Source organism: Manis javanica, chromosome 3 (assembly GCF_040802235.1).
Source record: "Manis javanica isolate MJ-LG chromosome 3, MJ_LKY, whole genome shotgun sequence".
NCBI lineage: Eukaryota > Metazoa > Chordata > Mammalia > Pholidota > Manidae > Manis > Manis javanica.
Window position 1 is genome coordinate 119,054,106 of NC_133158.1, and position 18,770 is coordinate 119,072,875.

At 44.4% G+C, this 18,770-nt stretch overlaps 1 protein-coding gene across 15 annotated transcripts in view; it reads right to left on the reverse strand.

Moving 5' to 3' along the window:
- LPP (LIM domain containing preferred translocation partner in lipoma) overlaps nt 1-18,770 on the reverse strand; it is a 628,839-nt gene that overhangs the window by 597,788 nt on the left and 12,281 nt on the right. The window contains exon 1 of one of the 15 annotated variants that reach the window (XM_073231928.1): nt 8,456-8,474. The exons of 13 other annotated variants lie outside the window; for them this stretch is intronic. The gene's annotated coding sequence lies outside the window, so the exon portion shown is untranslated. Of the gene's footprint in view, nt 1-6,828; nt 7,213-8,455; nt 8,475-18,770 lie in introns of those variants that run through there. One more of the 15 variants, XM_073231929.1, reaches the window with a different exon arrangement.

Genomic DNA, 18,770 nt, shown 5'->3' on the forward strand with positions numbered 1-18,770 from the left:
GATCAACAGAGGTGAGGCTCAGAACCTCATCCCCCCTGCTTTGAGAGAGATCTTCTGCATCCGTGGACGGTTTATTGCCCTTGTCTAGCTTGGATTAACACATAGTCTACAGGCACACACCTGATCCTCTACAATTGCTCTCCTACAACACTAAACTATGTTTTCTACCTTTATCTTGCATCTACCTACCACTTCAGCATTTTATTAAAAATAAAAATAATAATAATAATAAAGGGAGAAATGTGGGATCAACATATAAATCAAGTATAAAAATCAAACGAATATTCATATTTGACCTGATTGTTTATAGTTCATAATGTGTGATCAAAACCAAAAGTTTCTGTGATGAATGCCCTTGTACTGTTCACCATGTAAGAATTTATTCACTATGTAAGAATTCGTTCACCATGTAAGAACTTGTTCGTTATGCTTCAGAAGATTGGAGACTGACGAGAGTTAGGCTTGAGATGGATTAATGATTGTACATTGAGCATTGACCCCCCTATACTGAATTTTATTGTTGTTAACAACCATTTGATCAATAAATATGAGAGATGCCCTCTCAAAAAAAAAAATGGTAAAAATATGTAATATATTTTTTACCACAGTTTAAAAAATTAATAATGTAGTATACTAAAAAACATTGAATTATATACTTTAACTGGGTGAATTGCAGGGAATGTGCATTACATCTAAATAAAGCTGTTAAAAAGAAAAAAAAATATGTATAATAAAATATTGGTGGATCATACTTTAGTAATATACCGTCTTTTGAGTAATAATCATGACGATGACAACAGCTAATGACATGACTGAGGACTCCTCCACAAAAGCTTGGAGGTATGTGAAATTATGATAAGGACACAGGGGTTTAACTAGAAGAAGGCAAAAAACAAAAGACTGAATGAGAAGCCATGATCCAAATTTGGAGAAACCAGTGCAAAATGAAAGGAAAAGTCGATGGAATTTCAAGAAACAACACGTAATAGACTATGCAGGCAAGAGAACAATTAGAAAGATAGAAGATATACAGGATACAGTAGAAAATACTTAATTTTCTTAACCCAACCAAGAAAAATACAACCTCAAACTGCAAGAATATTACAGGGGTGGGAAAAAAATGCAAGAAATAAAGCAAACAAAACCTGAGATAATTTTGAATAACTGGAGAAGAATTAAAAGGAACTGTTAGATTTTGATGCTAAGGGAAAGTTCAGTCCCCTGCAAGTGGCTTACAGGAGGTGACCTCAGAACCCTAGAAAAGGAAATGAAACCACAGCACATGACTTAGCCCCATATTGAGCAATATTTACCTAGAAATCATAATGTAAATGCTGTTGATTGTTTAAGCTTTTGAAATCAATCCACTAGACTCAGCACAGAAGATTCAGTTATGGTTACAAAACCATCTCTAAGTGCATATATACTTGTATCCACTAAAAACATTGGAGATACAAAAAGTAACAGAAGATATAACTGAAAAACTATAAAAGTAGAAGAGGAAAGGTGGAGAGAGACCCTGACATCTTCACATTCAAAATGGTGGGTAAAGAGAAACTGTCCCAAGTTGACAGAGCAAGAAACAGATATTTATGCATATTATTTAAACGTATAAAGGAAACAAACAGAAAGGTTAAATCAATGATGTAACTGTCAAAAATTGGGAAGGGGGATGGGAAGTAGCAGAGGGGTATAAACACACTAGTCCTTGCCCATTATACAAGTCAGCAAGCACATATTAAACTAAAACTCAAAAATGAAAGATATAAACATTATTCAGAGATATGACAATAACCACATGAAGAATTAAAAACAAAAAAATGGTGACAAGTGGGAAACGAGGCTAGGATGAGGAGATACAACACAAGAAATTCTTGTTTTTTTTCTCAATCAATGCTTTTGTATTATTATTATTTTTTTGGTATCATTAATACACAAATACATGAGCAACACTGTGGTTACTAGATTTCCCTCATTATCAGGTCACCCCCCCACATACCCCATTTACAGTCACTGTCCATCAGCGTAGTAAGATGCTATAGAGTCACTACTTGTCTTCTCTGTGTTACACTTCCTTCCCTGTGCCACCCCCTCTACACTATGTGTACTAATCATAATGCCCCTTCTTCCCCTTCTCCCTCCCTCCCCACCCATCCCCCCCAGTCCCTTTCCCTTTGGTAACTATTAGTCCATTCTTGGGTTCTGTGAGTCTGTTGCTGTTTTGTTCCTTCAGTTTTTTCTTTGTTCTTATACTCTACAGATGAGTGAAATCATTTGGTACTTGTCTTTCTTCACCTGGCTTATTTCACTGCATTATTTTATTTTATTTCTACTGTGGGAATTTAACACCTTTTAAAATTGAAAAAAGGAATAAAAAAGTAGTATTTCAAAGAAAACGAAAGAGCTGCAAATACCATGACCCAGAGGTCAGAAAAGTCTAATTTTGGGGGACTTTTTGGGTAAACCATTACAACATGCCACTCTTGTGGAGATCACTAAATGATGTCCCTTTTTAAAAGTCACTGTCTACTTTTAAAATTCCCCTCTTCTCCTTTTCTCTCCAAGATGTTAACTCTCGCCTAACATCCTCCTGTACAACTTTGAACACTCTGTGCTCCTCAATTCTCTTTGCCAGTTTCAAAATAAAAGGTGGTCCCTAATGAAAACTCGAAAATGTAAAGAATCTCTAAGGAAACCCAAAATCAACACACAGCTCAGGCTGCACAGTCCTGTGGCCTAGCTCACCAAGGCCTGGAGGTTGGAGCTATAATTAGCCGCTTCTGGGCAGACAAGGACTCCTGTTGCCTAGAAAGGAGGTAATTAAAGAAGGCAGATTTAGGCCTGAGGTGGTAAGTCTCAAGGAACTATGGCCCTGGGGCAATCCCAACCTGCTCCTGAATGAGGAAATGGGAACCCGCAGGCCTGATGCTCTATTCCTAAACCACTTTTTCTTCTCTTCTCTGATTTCTAAAGCCAGGGGAATGCCAGCCATCAGCCCGATCACTTCTTTTTTGCAGTCACCTAAGACCCATTTACTGGGCACCCACTATGTGCCAGGCATTGTGCTCAGTGCTACAAGGAGAACAGAGATGAATGAGACCCAAACCCTGACCTCAGGTTGCTGATAGGTGAGAGGAGAGTAAACACAAATTGCAGCCCACAGCACTAGGTAAGAAATGATCCATGTCAAGAGGGAAGGATGCAAGGAGGCCACTGTCTGCTGGGATGCCTGGGAAGGGCATCCTAGAGACTACACAAAAGTCTGATCAGAACAAATAGGAATAATAAGCATATGGGAAGAAAGGTGCTTTCTAGAAAGTAGAAATTCCATGAGAGAGGCACAAAATCAGCAAACCAAGGGCATATGGGAGGAAAGAGGAGTTGTCCACTGTGGACAGACAAGGGCAGGTAAATTATGTTAATGTTGATGACTCATTTCCCAGGTACCTTCCATGTGCCAGCAGAGACCCTTAGTAGACATTCTCTCCAATCCCTGTAACCACCCTTCAGGGTTAAGAAAATTTTCTCCCTGCTTTACTGATAAAGAATCTGGCACTCAGGGAAGGAGATGACATTCCTGAGGTCACAGGGTGGTAAAGGAATGGAGCAAATCCCACACCAGGCCCGCTACCTCCGAAACCCAAACCTTTCAACCCGTTGCCACCTAAAGGAGTAGAAAAGAAGGCATGTCAGCAAATGAGGCTGAGGAGACAGGCCAGGGACTGGGGACACACCCTGCTCAAAGCTCACAGCAGCACTCACATGGGCTTCCACCTTTAGGGATTGCCAAAATTTCACACCACATGTGTGCCTGTGTTTAATGACTCTTTCTAACATTCACTACCTTAGCTATCACTATCTCAGTGTTCAGAGTCTTTCAAAACTTGGGCACCAACGTAGAACTCATTTACAGGGGATTCACACCTCCCAATCCCCAGCCCGCCAAATCCTCACTTTGATAAGTAAGAAAACATCACACAGCATCAGAAGCCCACAGGTTTGCACCCAGTTGCCATGAGCCTAGGGAGCCCAGGGCTCCAGCTGCATGCCCTTGTCTCACCTCTCAGCATCCGTTCAAACACCTGAGACCCTCCAAATACAGCCAAGCTTCTCAGGTGAGTGGCCCGAGATAGCAGCTCTGCCTGACACGGTTCTCAAAACACTGCTCAGAGTTCTGCCTTCTGCAGTTCTGTGTCCAGCTGCTTATTTCCTCTGCATATCTACCAAAACCTTTCCCCAGAACTGGACAGGAGTGATGCCACATTTCCTCTGTTTGGGGAAGAAGAGGCACAGGGAAGGGGAGGCTTCATGTAGGACTGGATGGTGACCCTGCAATGAAACAAAGTTTTGACATCCAACTCAGCCACTAGATGGGCAAGTGTCCCCATTACATGTGGCAACTCCATGATTTAGAGGCATCAATTTGTTATCCTGTACAAGAAAGAAACCACAGTTTGGGGTTCAACTAAAACCACAACCTAAGGATTGTTTCCCTTACATGACAACCATTCATCAGTTTCTCTTACCTCAATCTTTCAAATATACATATGCACATTCCTGGCCTTTCTTTGGACATGAAATCTGAACCAACTGTAGTACTGAGATTAGCTACTTAAATACACCCTGCACTGCATGCCTTGGCCCATGTTTATAAAGTTGCTGCATATTAGCAAGTGTTCACCTTGCTACATAAGCTACCCAGTGTCTTGCCTGAGTGTTTCAGCCCCAGGCAAGTTCACAGTGGATTTGGTGAGACCATCTTGGGGTAAAAGGGTTTATACCTGGCTTTATTCTCACTGTGGTAGGTTGAGCACTAGAATCATGTCTACATCCAGCAATCTGCAGGCCCATAATCCACCACATCTGTACCTCGACCCTGAGTCCTGGGTGGACCTCTTTATATAGTGACTCAGTCAATAATAGCTCACGGCTAACAAGTGTGGAAGCATTAGCCTAGCAGTAGGCCAATTACATAATAGTTTAGGGTCAGGTGAGGAACCTGGCCATAGGAACTTCCATTTTCCCTACACCTGGGAAATCCCATTAAATTCACAACCTAGAAAGTTTTGAAGAATTCACAGAAAATTCTCATGAGTGTCTGGGCATAGGGAGGTCTGGAGGTGGATTATGGACCTGCAGACTGCTGGATGCAGACATGATTCTAGGGCTCGACCTACCACTGTGAAAATAAAGCTGGGTATAAACCTTTTTACCCCAGGAACATTCCATTGTCATTTCTTGGTCTTACCAAATCCCTAGTGAACTTGCCCGAGGCTGAAACCCTCAGGCAAGACACTAGTCATTCTCACTCATCTTTACTGGCCTTATCCTGTAACAGGGAAGAAGTACACATACAAGATAAGCATATGAGGAGGGAAGCCCTTCAGGCATGTATCTGGCAAAAAGGTTTTGAGCTATTAGTTGGCACAGACACAATGCTGTGGTAAGTGCCTGCATACAGAGCTGATGAGCACATGGAAGGTGCCCTCAAAATATTCAGCCCAACAGGATGGCATGGACCAGCAAATTATTAAGCAAGAGTTGGCACAGCTAAAACCATGCCATCCATGCCTTCTTCCCAGTCCCTCATGGGCAGAAGTGCATACTTTATAAGCCAGCATTCCTGGACTGCTCTAACAGAGTGCTTGAAAATCCTCCTCAGGTCTCTCAGCACGTCTCCCAGCTGGAAGCAGAGGGAGGGAGATAAAGGACCTGATCAGTTAGTTACACACAGTGGAACCTATTTCATGCTGAAAGAGCAGGGAAAAAATAGAAAAAGGAACTTTTCCCAAAAGCTGCAACACTTCTCCTCCTCAGTTTCCAATTACTAGAAGGTCCCAGACAGACAACGGAAGCAATCAAAGTCCCAGGAATTTCCCAGCTCCTTCTGGCTCCGCACACTGAGGCTCTGAATCCGGATCTGCTGGCTTTGTCAACATCAGGGACAGCAAAGAGGTGTGCGGCCCTTCCATGTGCTCAAGTCCACTGAGGGAAGCAAATCTCACCCACACCTTAACCTACATAGCTCCCTCTTCCTGGACGACTCCCTCCTGCTCATCCTTAATGGCTGGCCCTGCTCACTCCAGCCACAGTGGCTGCACAGCAAATGCTTACTGAATTGGAGAAGACACCCCTGCTCTTTCTCCACCCTCTGCAGTAATTGGTTTAACAGATCCTTCTTGACCTTAGGAGGAAGCTAAAAAGACTCAATCCGGCCCTTCATCGTCCAAGGCCCTCTATGCTAGGGCTGCACCTGCCTCTCCCAGCACATGTCTCAGTGTGCTCAAGCTGAAGGAGTCAAGCATCCTTCAAAGCCCAGGTCAAGCCCAGTACTTTAAAAACTTTAAAAGCATAATTCCATGTTCATGGAACCCACCCCCTTCTTCTAAGCTCCCAAGGCACCCTCTTGTCCACTTTGCCCATGCTGTCTGGTCTTGGACAGTTTATCTTTCCATGGAAGAATGCCCCCCCACCCCAACTGGATAGGGAGCTCTCTGTGGGAAGGTCCTCACACCCAGGATTCCCCTGCCCTCTGCCAAGCCTCACGGCACCCACAGCACATCAGAGGCATCCAGAAACAGCACAGCCCAGGTCTCAGGGCTGGAAGCAAGCCATATGAAATCAAATCAAAACCTTTAGCACCTCGCCAGTGCCTGCGTTATACATTTTAACCTAAAGTACTATTCATTGATTTGTGGCTGGATCCTCAACATTCTGGCCAATCTATATCTGGCCCACCAAGAGGCACACAATCTGGCCTTGAACACCTCCGATGACCAGCAATCTTCCACCACTTGATGCAGTCCAGTCCAATTTTATATTTCTTACCAAGAGTCCTTAAATATTGAGTTGAGTCTATTTCCATGGTCCATCGGTTAAATCCGTAGGAGCCATAGGTGAGAGGGGCTGAGCACAGAAGCAGCTGGGAAAGCAGGGCTGCATGACAACTGAGAAGATCATGGACTTTGCAATCAAGCAGAACTGGGGTCACATCCACGGTGGGCATCCAGAACCTCCCCAGGCCTCTTATGGTCATTAAAGGAATCATGGAAATAAATTCAGGCAGAGGGCTTGGCACGGTGAGTACTTGATGAACAGCAGCTGTTTCCCATTCCAGGCTACCAGTCATCAGAGTGCTCATCACACCCTTGTCCCTCTGGGATGTCTGTAGACTCTTTCATAGGGCATCTCCGCAGAGACTCGGCCAGTATCCTGTTCTGTTTGTTGCTAGTTGGCCCGACTGGAAGCAAGGGCTGACTGAGGGGACAAGATCAGAGAGGACACACACGCTTTCGCTGGTGCCCGTGAGATGCAGCCCACCACTCTGTAAACAGCATGGCACCAAGTAACACAGCAGCTACCTTGGTCATTTGGTGCTGTCAGCCCTGCTTAAGCCTCCCCCATGGCAGCCCCCAAAACAGGCACCAGGAAGGACGGCAAAGGTGGAGAGGGAAGGGAAGAAAAGCACGTGTCTGTTCCCTAAATGCAGTCTGCCAAGTCACTCACCACATTGCGACACATCTGCCACAGAGCACCAAGGATGGGGGTGCAACCTTTTCACCGGGTTCTCCTGCCTACCCAGCACTGCAGGTGGGCAACCAGCTTCAGCGCACTGGAAGTGTGTCCTCAGGCAAAAGGCCCAGGAACCAGGTCTGACTTTGAACTAAAATCTGTGTGACCTTGGGAGGCTCGGTGAACTTTCTGAGCCCCGCTTCCTCATGTGTACAATACTGGCTTAGACTGCTGGTTCTTTAACCAGGGATGCCTGACAGAAACACTTGGGGACTGTTTTATGTACTCATGATGAGGTCTACATCTCAGAGATTCTGATTAGGACAAGGGCCCGGGGGTGAGGGGATGATGTATATATTTTTTATAAAGTCTCTGGATGATTCTGAAGGTTAAGAATCATCAGCCTTAAAGATCCCTATGTCCCCTTCAACTGAGACCATCATGTGTCATCCACAGGAGAATGTGTGTAAAGAACCTGACACAGGCCTGGCATACAACAGGTAACGATAACACCTTTGCTCCTTCCACCATCACATCCACCCTCAGCCAAAAGCAGGGGCAGCCACCTAAGCTCTACCAGGCCGATGGTGGCTAGTGCCACATGGAAAACAAATCCCACTGGTCTACCATGCCCATTCCTATGAACACGCAGGATCCATTCCCAGGAAGTCCCTCCCAATGGAAAGAATGGAGAGGGGATGCTTGTAAATAAATCTATGCCCAGAAGAGAGGAAGTGAACCCTGGTGCTTATTATCTAGAGTTTGAACCTGAATGTGCATACATGTCATTTGAGAAACTAGTTAAGGTGCAGATTCTGAGATGGGGCTGAGAGTCTTCATTTTTAACAAGTCCCAGGTAATATTGATGTTACTGGCTCAAGAAACAAACCTTCACTTGAATAGCAATGTTCTGAACACAAGCATTTTGAAGGGGTAAACTTACGCACAAATTTGCTGAACATCTAAGTACCACTCAGGAACTGTGTTGGGGCTGGAAAGACAAATGAATGGCACATGAAAAAGAGACAGCTGAGCAAAAATTCACAATAAAATAGGCTTGAAATTCTTTATCAAAGGCATAGCAAAGGTGCCACGGGCATTCCAGAAAGAAACCATTAATAATATTTGGGCAGCATACAACAGAAAACCATGAGGAACAATAAGGAGATAGTTACATCTCTTCCTCCCAATAAGGAGGAAAACAATTCCAAAATAGTATGCACAGGATGGTCCCACTTTGGAGGCTAGAACCGGGTCGGCAAACTGAATTTGTATGACCTACTAGCCAGGAATGGTTTTATATTTTTGAAAGAGTTAAAAAAAGAAGAAGAAAAATACGTGACAGAGATTATACAAGGCCTGCAAAGCCTAAAATATTTACTATCTGACCCTTTACTGAAATCATTTGCTGGTCCCTGGGCAAGAAAGAGAGTTGCACAGATACAATTATACACCAAATTTCACACTGGTTATTGCAAGGGGCTACGGGTGGTTTTCATTTTCTTCCTTGTGTCTTTTCATGTGTTTCTAATTTTCTTCAGTGACCATGAGTTATTTTTAAATTAAAGACAAACAAGTTCTTGCCCTTTGATCAAGCAATTTCATGTCCCAGTAATCTATCTTACAGTCAGAGATATAAAGAAATTTTGCAAAAAGGATGTTTATCACAGTGCTATTTACAATGATGAAAAATTACAAACTCAAATGCTAGCTGCCAAATAAATAAGTAAATAAATAAATGGTTTTAATTTTATGGTAGAATAATATGCAGTCATCAAAAATTGCACACTTGAAGATTTCCAAATGCCAAAAGTGCCTGATGCTCTATTGTTTGGTGAAATGGCAATATCTATAACTGTATTACAGTAAGACATCAAGCCAATAAAATGCAAATTAACAAAAATAATGAAATACTCAAGAATATTAAAAACACAAACAGTGCTTGTATCTAAATAGTGGATTTATGATGATTCTCATTTCCATTTTTATTTAGTTCTGCATATTTGAAGTATTTTATTATGCACATGTACTACACTCAGAACAATACCACACATAATAAAATTTGGGTTTGTTTCTGCTTTCAGTTCTTCCTAAGGGATTGAGAAGAGGTTCAGGCAGAGGAGACCTCTGTGCTACATTTTGAGGAATGAGCAGGCATTCATCAGATAGAAACAAAGGGCACTTGGGCCATGGAAAACATGTGCCATAACACATAGGCATGCAAGAGAGCATGATCAGTAACACACACAGGGAAGATAGCTGAAGCCTAGAATGTAATTGGCAGGGGGTGGCAGGAGACAATCCTGGAACTGACGCAAGGTCAGGTGCTGGCAGGGTGAAGGTGGGCCTGGGGAAAGATCTTACCCACAGGCTATGGAGATGGCAGGAGGCCCACTAGGAAGCTGGAGGAGAAAGTCTTCCCCTAAAGCAGTCAGGGATCAAAGAAGCCCATGCTGGGCAGAACCAAACGAAAACTGGTAGGCAAGTGACTCACTCAGTTCCACTCACAAAATGGTTCTCCTTGATTTTTCTCTTAACAGGATGGTGCATATATACTTGTGCCTAGAAGTAAAATTAATTGAGAAATCAAATCACCATGTTCTTATTGTCCCAGGCATCACTAGAGGGCCATTTGACTTTCTCCTAAAAGCAGACCCAACCAACTCTTCTTTGCTTCACAAGTTACTTCTGATTGTCAGTCACAGATGCCAAGCAAAGGAAACAGGGTGCCTGGAGGTGCCGTTGTCCATCCAGCAAATCCAAGAAAGGATGAGGCTGAGCAGAAGAGGAAGAGGAAGAAGGTTCACACAAGGGGGACAAGGGGATGAGGTAAGACAGGGCCAGGCTGGTCACTTCTCCAGCCAAAGGTCATGATTTTTAAGGAGAGGAGAGGCTGCAGAGAGGTTGTGCTTTAGTTCCCTTGACAGCTGGAGTCCTGGCAGGGTGAGAAATGGGGTTCCCGTAAACCAGAAGGAATGCTGCTGGCAGGAGACACTCAGACCTGCTCAAGAGGGCTTTAAATGGAAATACTAGAGCAAGAGAGGAAACTCTTAAGTGCAGAACACACTTTGGGCAAACAAGTGTGTTCCAGATATGGGCACCCCAGGAGGGCAGGCGCCCTGGGATCACAGGGAAACCAAGGGGGAGTGACCAGTCTGGACAGCCCTCCAAGCCTGCAGTGGCACTGGGGCCAAAGCCAGAAATGAACTGCACAGCAGAGGCAGGAGCCTGACAGGAGTTCACAGCACTGCACTGGACAGGTACGCAAGAGCCAGAGAGGGAAGCTCCACTATGAAACAGTCAGCACAGCCTTCAGGGGAGGCACATTTATAAGCCCTGGAGGTCAGCATGTTCCCGTGATTATAGGGAATAGAGAGGATGGTGGCAATGTAGGGCCCACATCAATGCTTTCAAAATGTCTCTCTCTCTTCTCTTCTTGGTGGCCAAACACATCTGCGTGCCGTCAGGGCCACCGATCTGCAGCCCTGATGGGCTCTCTCAACCACCCCACTCCTAAGACACTTCCTCTGTACATTTAGATACACACATGGATGATGATGCTTCACCCGCTGCCCCAGTTTGGTTTGCATGTCTGTTTCCTGTTTAGACCACAACCTCCCAGCTAGCTGAAATGCTACTTCATTCACCTCTGCCCAGTCCTGGGATGGCAGACAATAAATATGAGGGCAGCAAATGTCCCTCGCTGCTGCACAAGCCACCTACAAACACAAGTCTCTCTTTGCAAAAAGTGAAGTGTCTGATGAACTCTCACTCTGCCTAATGAACAGTGGGACCCATAGAAGTAAATGACTGTTTACTTCCAGCCAAGGAAGAGCAATTTGCTGCAGTGGACAGAAGACAAAGGTTGAAAAAATGACACTGTATTGTCTTGAGTTATGATCTGAAGAAAAGGAGATTCTGAGACTTTGGAAAAGCAAACAGTAGCCATCAATGAGCAAGATGCCTGGAGCAGTCCCTGGGCAAGAGGAAAGAGCAATGAAGGCCAGATATCCCAGCTGTGTTCCAACTCTGGTACCTAACTGACTTCAGCCAGCCCTTTCCAGTCCTAGAAGCTCTCCAGTAGTAGGGACCCTGATATAGGAGTGACAAGTCTCCTGGGCTGTGGGGAAGCCCTTCTCTGGGCTGGCTAGCCCCAGTCAACCACCACTGAGCCACCCCGGACCTGCTGCTCCTTCAAACATCAGGCCTCAGGCCAGCCACTCCTACTGGCCTCCTCCCTTCTTTATCAGATTAATTCCCCATTAACCCAAAACTTGCACCTTGTGACCAGACTCCCAACTCTTCCCAATTTCCACTCTTCTCCTTGCTCACTATACTCTCCTATTATGTAGTCTATTTGCTTCAAGTCACAGATCAGAGAGGTCAAGTGACTTGCCTGAGACCACACAGTTAATAAGTACCAAAGCTAGGACTTGAACCCAGCTCTTCTAATTTCAAACCATGTGTTTGTTCCACTAAATCCCAGCTTCTCTCTGTTTCAGTGCTCAGGAAGCCACCTATGCATGAGTAGGTGGGGACCACATCTTATTCTCTTTAATAAAAATGATTGCAACAAGAGTTAACACTCACAGAGAGCACACTGAGAGCCAGACACATGCTCAGAGGGGTTATTGTCCTCATTTTCAGGTTAGAAAATGGAAAAGTACTTTACTCAAGCTCTGACTGGCTGAAGTCCATGCTTTTGAACTACCACAGTGCTACACTACCTCTAGTTCAAAGGCAACTCTTAGTGGTCAAAAATGTGGGTTAACTGGGTATGAAAATGTAGACAGCCAAATAGAAGGCCATGAAAAGTAAGTCTGTCACTAGATCGGGTAAAATTGGTGAAACCTAACTATATCCATCAGCAGTAGAACTAAAAATACTCTTGTTACTGGATAGTCTCTGGTGACAGTGGAGCAGACAGCAGGATTCCCGGTTTCAACTCTCATCTCATTCCTGACAGATAAGGGCCTCTGGGCAAGGCCTTCCCACCTACCTCCAAGTCTTATTTCCCCATCTATAAAAAACAAACGAGCAACTGGACTCGGTCAGCGGTTCTCATCAGCGCTGGCACGACCTGTCAGCTTGTCAGAAATGCAGACTCATGATCTGCTGCACCAGGCTCTCTGGGATCAGACCCAGCCAGCTCCCTGTGAGGACTCTGATGCCCCTTGGGTTTGAGAACCACTGAATAGATGATTTCTCTGATCCTTCCAGTTCTACCACTCTCAGAACCTTAAGCTTCCTTGATTCAGCCTCTTCAAACTCCCCCCGATTTGGCCACTCTGATTTTGGTCTGGCATGAACTTAAGTCACCTGGCTCTCTCATCTGGCTGTGTCTGAAGCTTCCTCCTGTGTGATACAGAAGGCCCCAAGACACAGTTTACTCCACTGCACTTCTTTTTTCCATTTACCACCTCAGCAGTAGGCATTCTGTCACTATATTAAAAAACAAAAGTGAAAACATTAGCAAGGGAGCCCAGCCATGAGCACTGGGCATCCTGGCACCACCTCTCAAAAAACTGCTAAGGGGCTTTATCCCCAAGGCGAGTCAGTAAGGAACTGCCTGTCACACATTCTAAGAGATGGTGCCTTTCTATGCTCAGCAATCTCTCCTTAGTACAAAACCAGCTGCAGGAATAAGAACATTTGCTCTGTATACCAATGACACATCTGTACATAAAGCAAACCATTTCTTCCTTAGTCATTATGTGTCAAAAAAATTTCCAGATAAACAAGTATGACAACATATTCCAAAGAATACTCTTTTCTTTGTGCAGACTATCAACTAATGGATTTTTCATTGGCACAACCCTTAAGTAGTGCCTGGGAGTCTATTGTGGGATGGAAGGAAGGAAGGAAGGAAGGAAGGAAGGAAGGAAGGAAGGAAGGAAGGAAGGAAGGAAGGAAGGAAGGAAGGAAGGAAGGAAGGAAGGAAGGAAGGAAGGAAGGAAGGAAGGAAGGAAGGAAGGAAGGAAGGAAGGAAGGAAGGAAGGAAGGAAGGAAGGAAGGAAGGAAGGAGGGAGGGAAGGGAGGGAGGGAGGAAGGAGGGAAGGGAGGGAGGGAGGGAGGGAGGGAGGAAGGGCACCTTCCCAATGTTTGGGGTCGGTGGGGGATGACTGGAAATTAGCAGGTTTAAATCTTACTCTAGAGGAACTAAATTTGAGCATAATGTGGGCCATGTCAAACCTGTCCATTCATTAATCCATCACGCATCTGCCCATCCAGGTGTTTGCTCTCTGTCTGCCAGGTTCCAGACAGGAATCAATGTCCTCAAGAAGTTAAAAGCCCAGAATAAGAGAGGCACATAGATAACCACCACAAAAGGTGGAAGTGCTCAGTGCTCTGCAAGCAATACAGATAAAGAGCCATGGGAGATCATAAGAGGAAGTGATTATTTCCTACTTAGGAGCAAAGGGTAAAAATCAAGGTCTGCTTCATGGAGGAAGTGCTGGACCTTGAAGATCAATTCAGACTCAAACAGGTGATGCTGGCAGGGAAAAGCAATCCAGACTGAGGAAACGCTGTGACAAAGGAAAGAGTAAGGGAAAGCATGGAGACTAGGTTCCAAAAGTCTGTTGGTCCCATTCAACAAGACCACAGATGGCAGGATAAGGATATACATGGAGACAGTAAAAAGAGCAGCAGTTGCCAGGTGTTGGGGTGGGAGGTAGAGCTGAATAAGCAGATGACAGAGGATTCGTGGGGCAGTGAAATATAATGTAATCATGGGCATATGTCATTAATACAGTTGTGCCAAGCCACTGAATGTACAGCACCAGAATGAACCCTGCTGTGTCAGTGCAGATGCATCCATTGTAACACATTTACCATGCTGGTGGGGGATGCTGATAAAGGCTGTTCATGCGGACAGGGAAGGGACATGTGAGAAAACTGTCCCTTCCTCTCAATTTTGCTGTGAATCTAAAACAACTCTTAAAAATGTCTTTAAAATTAAAAAAAAATGTTTTAAGGACATGCAAAGCGTCTACTTCTCCAGGATTCTGCCCCCGCGTTCACCACCCTCAGCTTCCTCCCAGGACATCACCACGGGAGATGGCCTGCCTCCAGCCCTCCCAGCACAGAACACCACCCAGTGCCTCCTGTGGTTGCCCAGCTTCCACACCTTCCTGGCCACCTCATCCATGTCTTCCTTGTGGGGATCAGTGCCTGCCGCAGGCTCCACGGCACTTACTATGCCATGTCTTTACACTACTGTTTTCTGTAATTTATAAAACACATACTGCCCACGAGTTTGTATTTTTAATTCCTGTAAGAAGTTTGGGATCCAATTTGTGTGAAAGTCAGACTGCAACATAATGTAGTATTGTATGATAAAAGCCTCCAGGAATAAAAACAGACAGTATATCCTGCTTATCAGAAACTCAAACATTGGTTCCATTCCTGAGTATCACAGATTTCCTTACGAATAACTACTCTTTATTTTATATCAATTTGTCCCAGGCTTGCTGAAATAAATTTTAAGCACAAAGTTTCCTAATATTCAAGGTATCTCTTTCAGTATTTATGGAGAACCTACTGTGTTTCAGGCTATGCTAGAAGCAAGCACCTCGGCTCACTTAACTTTCACAAGGTAAAACTGTGGCACTTTGTGAGCATTACGTACGAGTAGGTATCACTGACCACTACACTTTGCAAACAGAGAAAACTGAGTACAGTGGAAAAGTCAGGATCCACACGCAGATCTTTCAGAGTCCCTGATTGTTGCCCACTCATCCATTCAACAACAGGGATAGGATCAGGGCAATTCAACAATCCTTTCTAGATCTTCTCTAGGCTTCCCGCTGCACTGGGCATTGTCACTCCCCATTCTGGGGCCTCAGTCTCCTCCCATGAAAACAAGGAGTCTGAACTGTGGCATATGTAAGTCCTGCTTTGCCGGAGGCCCTTCAAATAGAAAAAGCAGGGAGGGCAGGAAAGGAGGCTCCCATCCTGTTCCATGTCAGCCACAGCTGCTCCAGTTTCTTTGTTCAACATTACAGGATGTAACAGGCTTGTCTGTAAAGAACCCTTCCCTAGTTATTGAAAAAAAAAACTAAATTTTAAAGCCACACCAGGGGAGATACGACAACTAAATGCAGTGCTGTACCCTGGATGCATCCTAGAAAAGAAAGAAGGCATTATGGGCCAATTGATGAAAATACAGATAGAGCTTGTAGTTGAGCTAATAGTAATGTGCCAGTGTCAGTTTCTTAGTTCTCACAAACATACTGTGGTAATGTTAAGATGTCAAAAATGAAAGAAAGTGGGCAGGGGGTATATGGAAACCCTCTGTACAATCTTTACAGTTTTTCTGTAAACCTAAACTATTCAAATTTAAAAGTTTATTTAAAAAGATGACCAAAAAAAACCCCACTCATCTCTAATACCTTTTCCAAGTCACAGTTTTCTGACTCCATAAGGAGTACACATAACTGTAGCTAATATTTAATGGGTACTTAGCATGTGACAGGCTGTATTCTTTGGGCCTGATATGTATTAACTCGTTTAATCACAACAAGGAGATTGGTAGTTTTCTTATTCCCATTTTATGGATAAGGAAACAGTGGCCTAAACAGGCTGAGTGACAAGTTGAGATATGAATGGCACAGTCAGGGTGCAATCTTGCTCCAGAGCCCATGTTCTTAAGCACTACACAGATCAAAGCTTTCAAAATGTTTCTTGGTGTTTCAAGTAGGCATACGTAACTAGGAAAATCCAAAGAACTAATCACAAACATTAAAAAGGGAGCATTATGTTTAATACAAAGAAAAGGAAGAAAAAGGACTCTTGAGGTAACTTCCTAACTTTGGAAAATCTTTCCTGGAGTGGAACCAAACCTCAATACCATTACCAATGGCTTCTCCACATGTGAATGATATCTCTGGGCTTGTGCTGTGTCCTATGCTCCCTGCCACATCATTCTTGATTTGCACCCCCAGCCAATGCTGTGCCCTCTCTTCTGCCACTTGCCAAGCTGCTGCTAACATTTTCATCCCTTAAGTGTCCGTCCAGGTTGATGGATATGCAAGTTGCCTTTTCAAGATCTGTAAAACAAGTTGAAGCTTTCCAGGTGAGTAGTTTTCCTAGACGCTCTAGAATCCATGCTGAGAATCTAACAGTGCTTTGGCCAATTCTAGAAGCAAAAAGCTCTTCTCGCCTATGAGTAGTATACCTCACTGACTGTGGTCTCCACTGAGCATCAAGGAAAAGTCAGACAGCTTCTCACCTCCACTGTGGGCTCCTTGAGGGCAAGACTTGGTCTCATTCATTGAACAACACTTATTCAATAAAGAAATGGTTCTGAGGCACAGATAGTCTCCTGGAAGACCCCTCCCCACCCCACCCCCACCAATCTCCCTCACTATTGTAGTCAGGTGTCTTTAGGGGATCCTGGAGTAGACACACTTCACGGGCAGAGCCAGAGGGGAAAAAGGAAATCTCAGTAGAGACAGAGAGAGGGAGCTATCCAGCTGGGGAATGGGAGAGGAAAACTTACAGCAGGGAGCATGCAGGCAAAGAAGAGGTATGCTTGAGTGGCAGAGAGGGAGAAATGAGTAGAAGCAACAGGCAATATAAAGAAAAGAAGTCCAGAAGAGGCAGGATGTAGAAGAACCCGTACTCCCTGAATGTCCACTTGGCATGGGCACAGAGATCTCTGCTCACTGCACACTTCCTCCTATTTCCAGGCTCAAAGATGTATGTCTGATGAAACAATCAAGGTTAACTTTAGTTTATGTTGACTCAGCAAACGTTAACACTCAACATTTTTTTAGTTGAAATGGCCCTGTGAGTACACGTGGCATAATCTGAACATTTTATCGAGAAACTGAAGTCAGAGAGGGGAAATACGTGTCCAAAATGGTATCAGCAGTGGCACCCCAAGCTCCCCATTCCTGGCCCTGTCCTCCACTTCATTTACCACATTCCATCTGCTGGTTGCCACTGGAGATGAGAAAGGGGCTAGCATCATTGAAATGAAGCAGATGATTCTTCAGGAAGAATACAAAAGGGTAGCTTGCCTTAGGTGAAGAGGATGATAGAGATGGATAAGAATGAAAAATGGAAACACAGGTGATCCATCAGAATAAGGCAAGCTAGAGAGGAAGGAAAGGTAGAGAAGTGGTACAGAACAGGGAAAGTAGAAACTTGGCCTACTAGAATGAAGGAGCCAAGACTCACTCTTAGAAGAAAAGATTGTGATTCACAAAGCAGAGGCTGTAGCCCAAAGTGCCAGGATGCCTTACAGAAATGACCGCTTCTGCAGTTGGGCAGTCACTCGGTTGGAACAAGGTCTAAAGCAGAGAATTCTGCACCAGGTCTGCTGCCTCTTACCTCCCCAGATTCACACTGTCATGAACATTGGTCTAAGTTGTATCGGTGTGTTAAGGTGTGTCATTCAAATCAGGCATGTCAGAATTTCACAGGTGTTCTGTCCCCACTGACTCTTTGGCAATTCTCCAGGCCTCTCTGCTTATACAAACCGTATCTCTCCTACAAACCCAGCTCTCCGCCATGAGGACAGCCTGCTCTGATTTCACACCCTTGACCCCAGCCAGAAGCCCCTGTTTAAAATCACCCACATTATCTGTGCACCTTTCATACAAATTAGAATTTCCAAACCCGTATCAGTTACTAGGGTGCATGGCTAAGTATCCCTCCTAGGCTTGAGATACTGGTAGAGAATCCATGGCTCACAGCAGCTTTTCCCAGAGCACAATGTAACAGTAAGTGCAAGAAATGACGGAGGGGGAAGGAAGATGTCCTGGGGGAAAAAAGGAGGACGGTAGTGACGTGCACTCTGATCAAATCACTTTGGGAAATAAACCTCTTGGGAGGTCACAATGTGCATTAGTTTACTAAAGGCTCGTCAAAGCTCCCATGGTAAAGATAACCATTTAATTGTGTTTAACTTGTACGTTGCCAAACTTACTTAGCTACAGGACCTTTTCCTCATAGAAGGAAACACGCACAACACATTGGGAAACATCAGAGTCACAGCATTCTAAGGCCTCTCAGTGCATCTACAGCAGCACCTCATCCAACATCTCTATTCCTGTATCTCTCATACCAGACTGTATGTCTTCCTTAAGAGCAAGGACCTTGTCCAAATCATCACAGTACAGATGACAAAAAGAAGAGGAACACCACGGGAAAACCAAAGGCCGTTTGGGGTGGGAGGTAGGGAAATAGTGTTTGCAGACTGATGGGGCTAAACAAGACCTGTCTGTATCTAATTTAGACTTAATAAGATA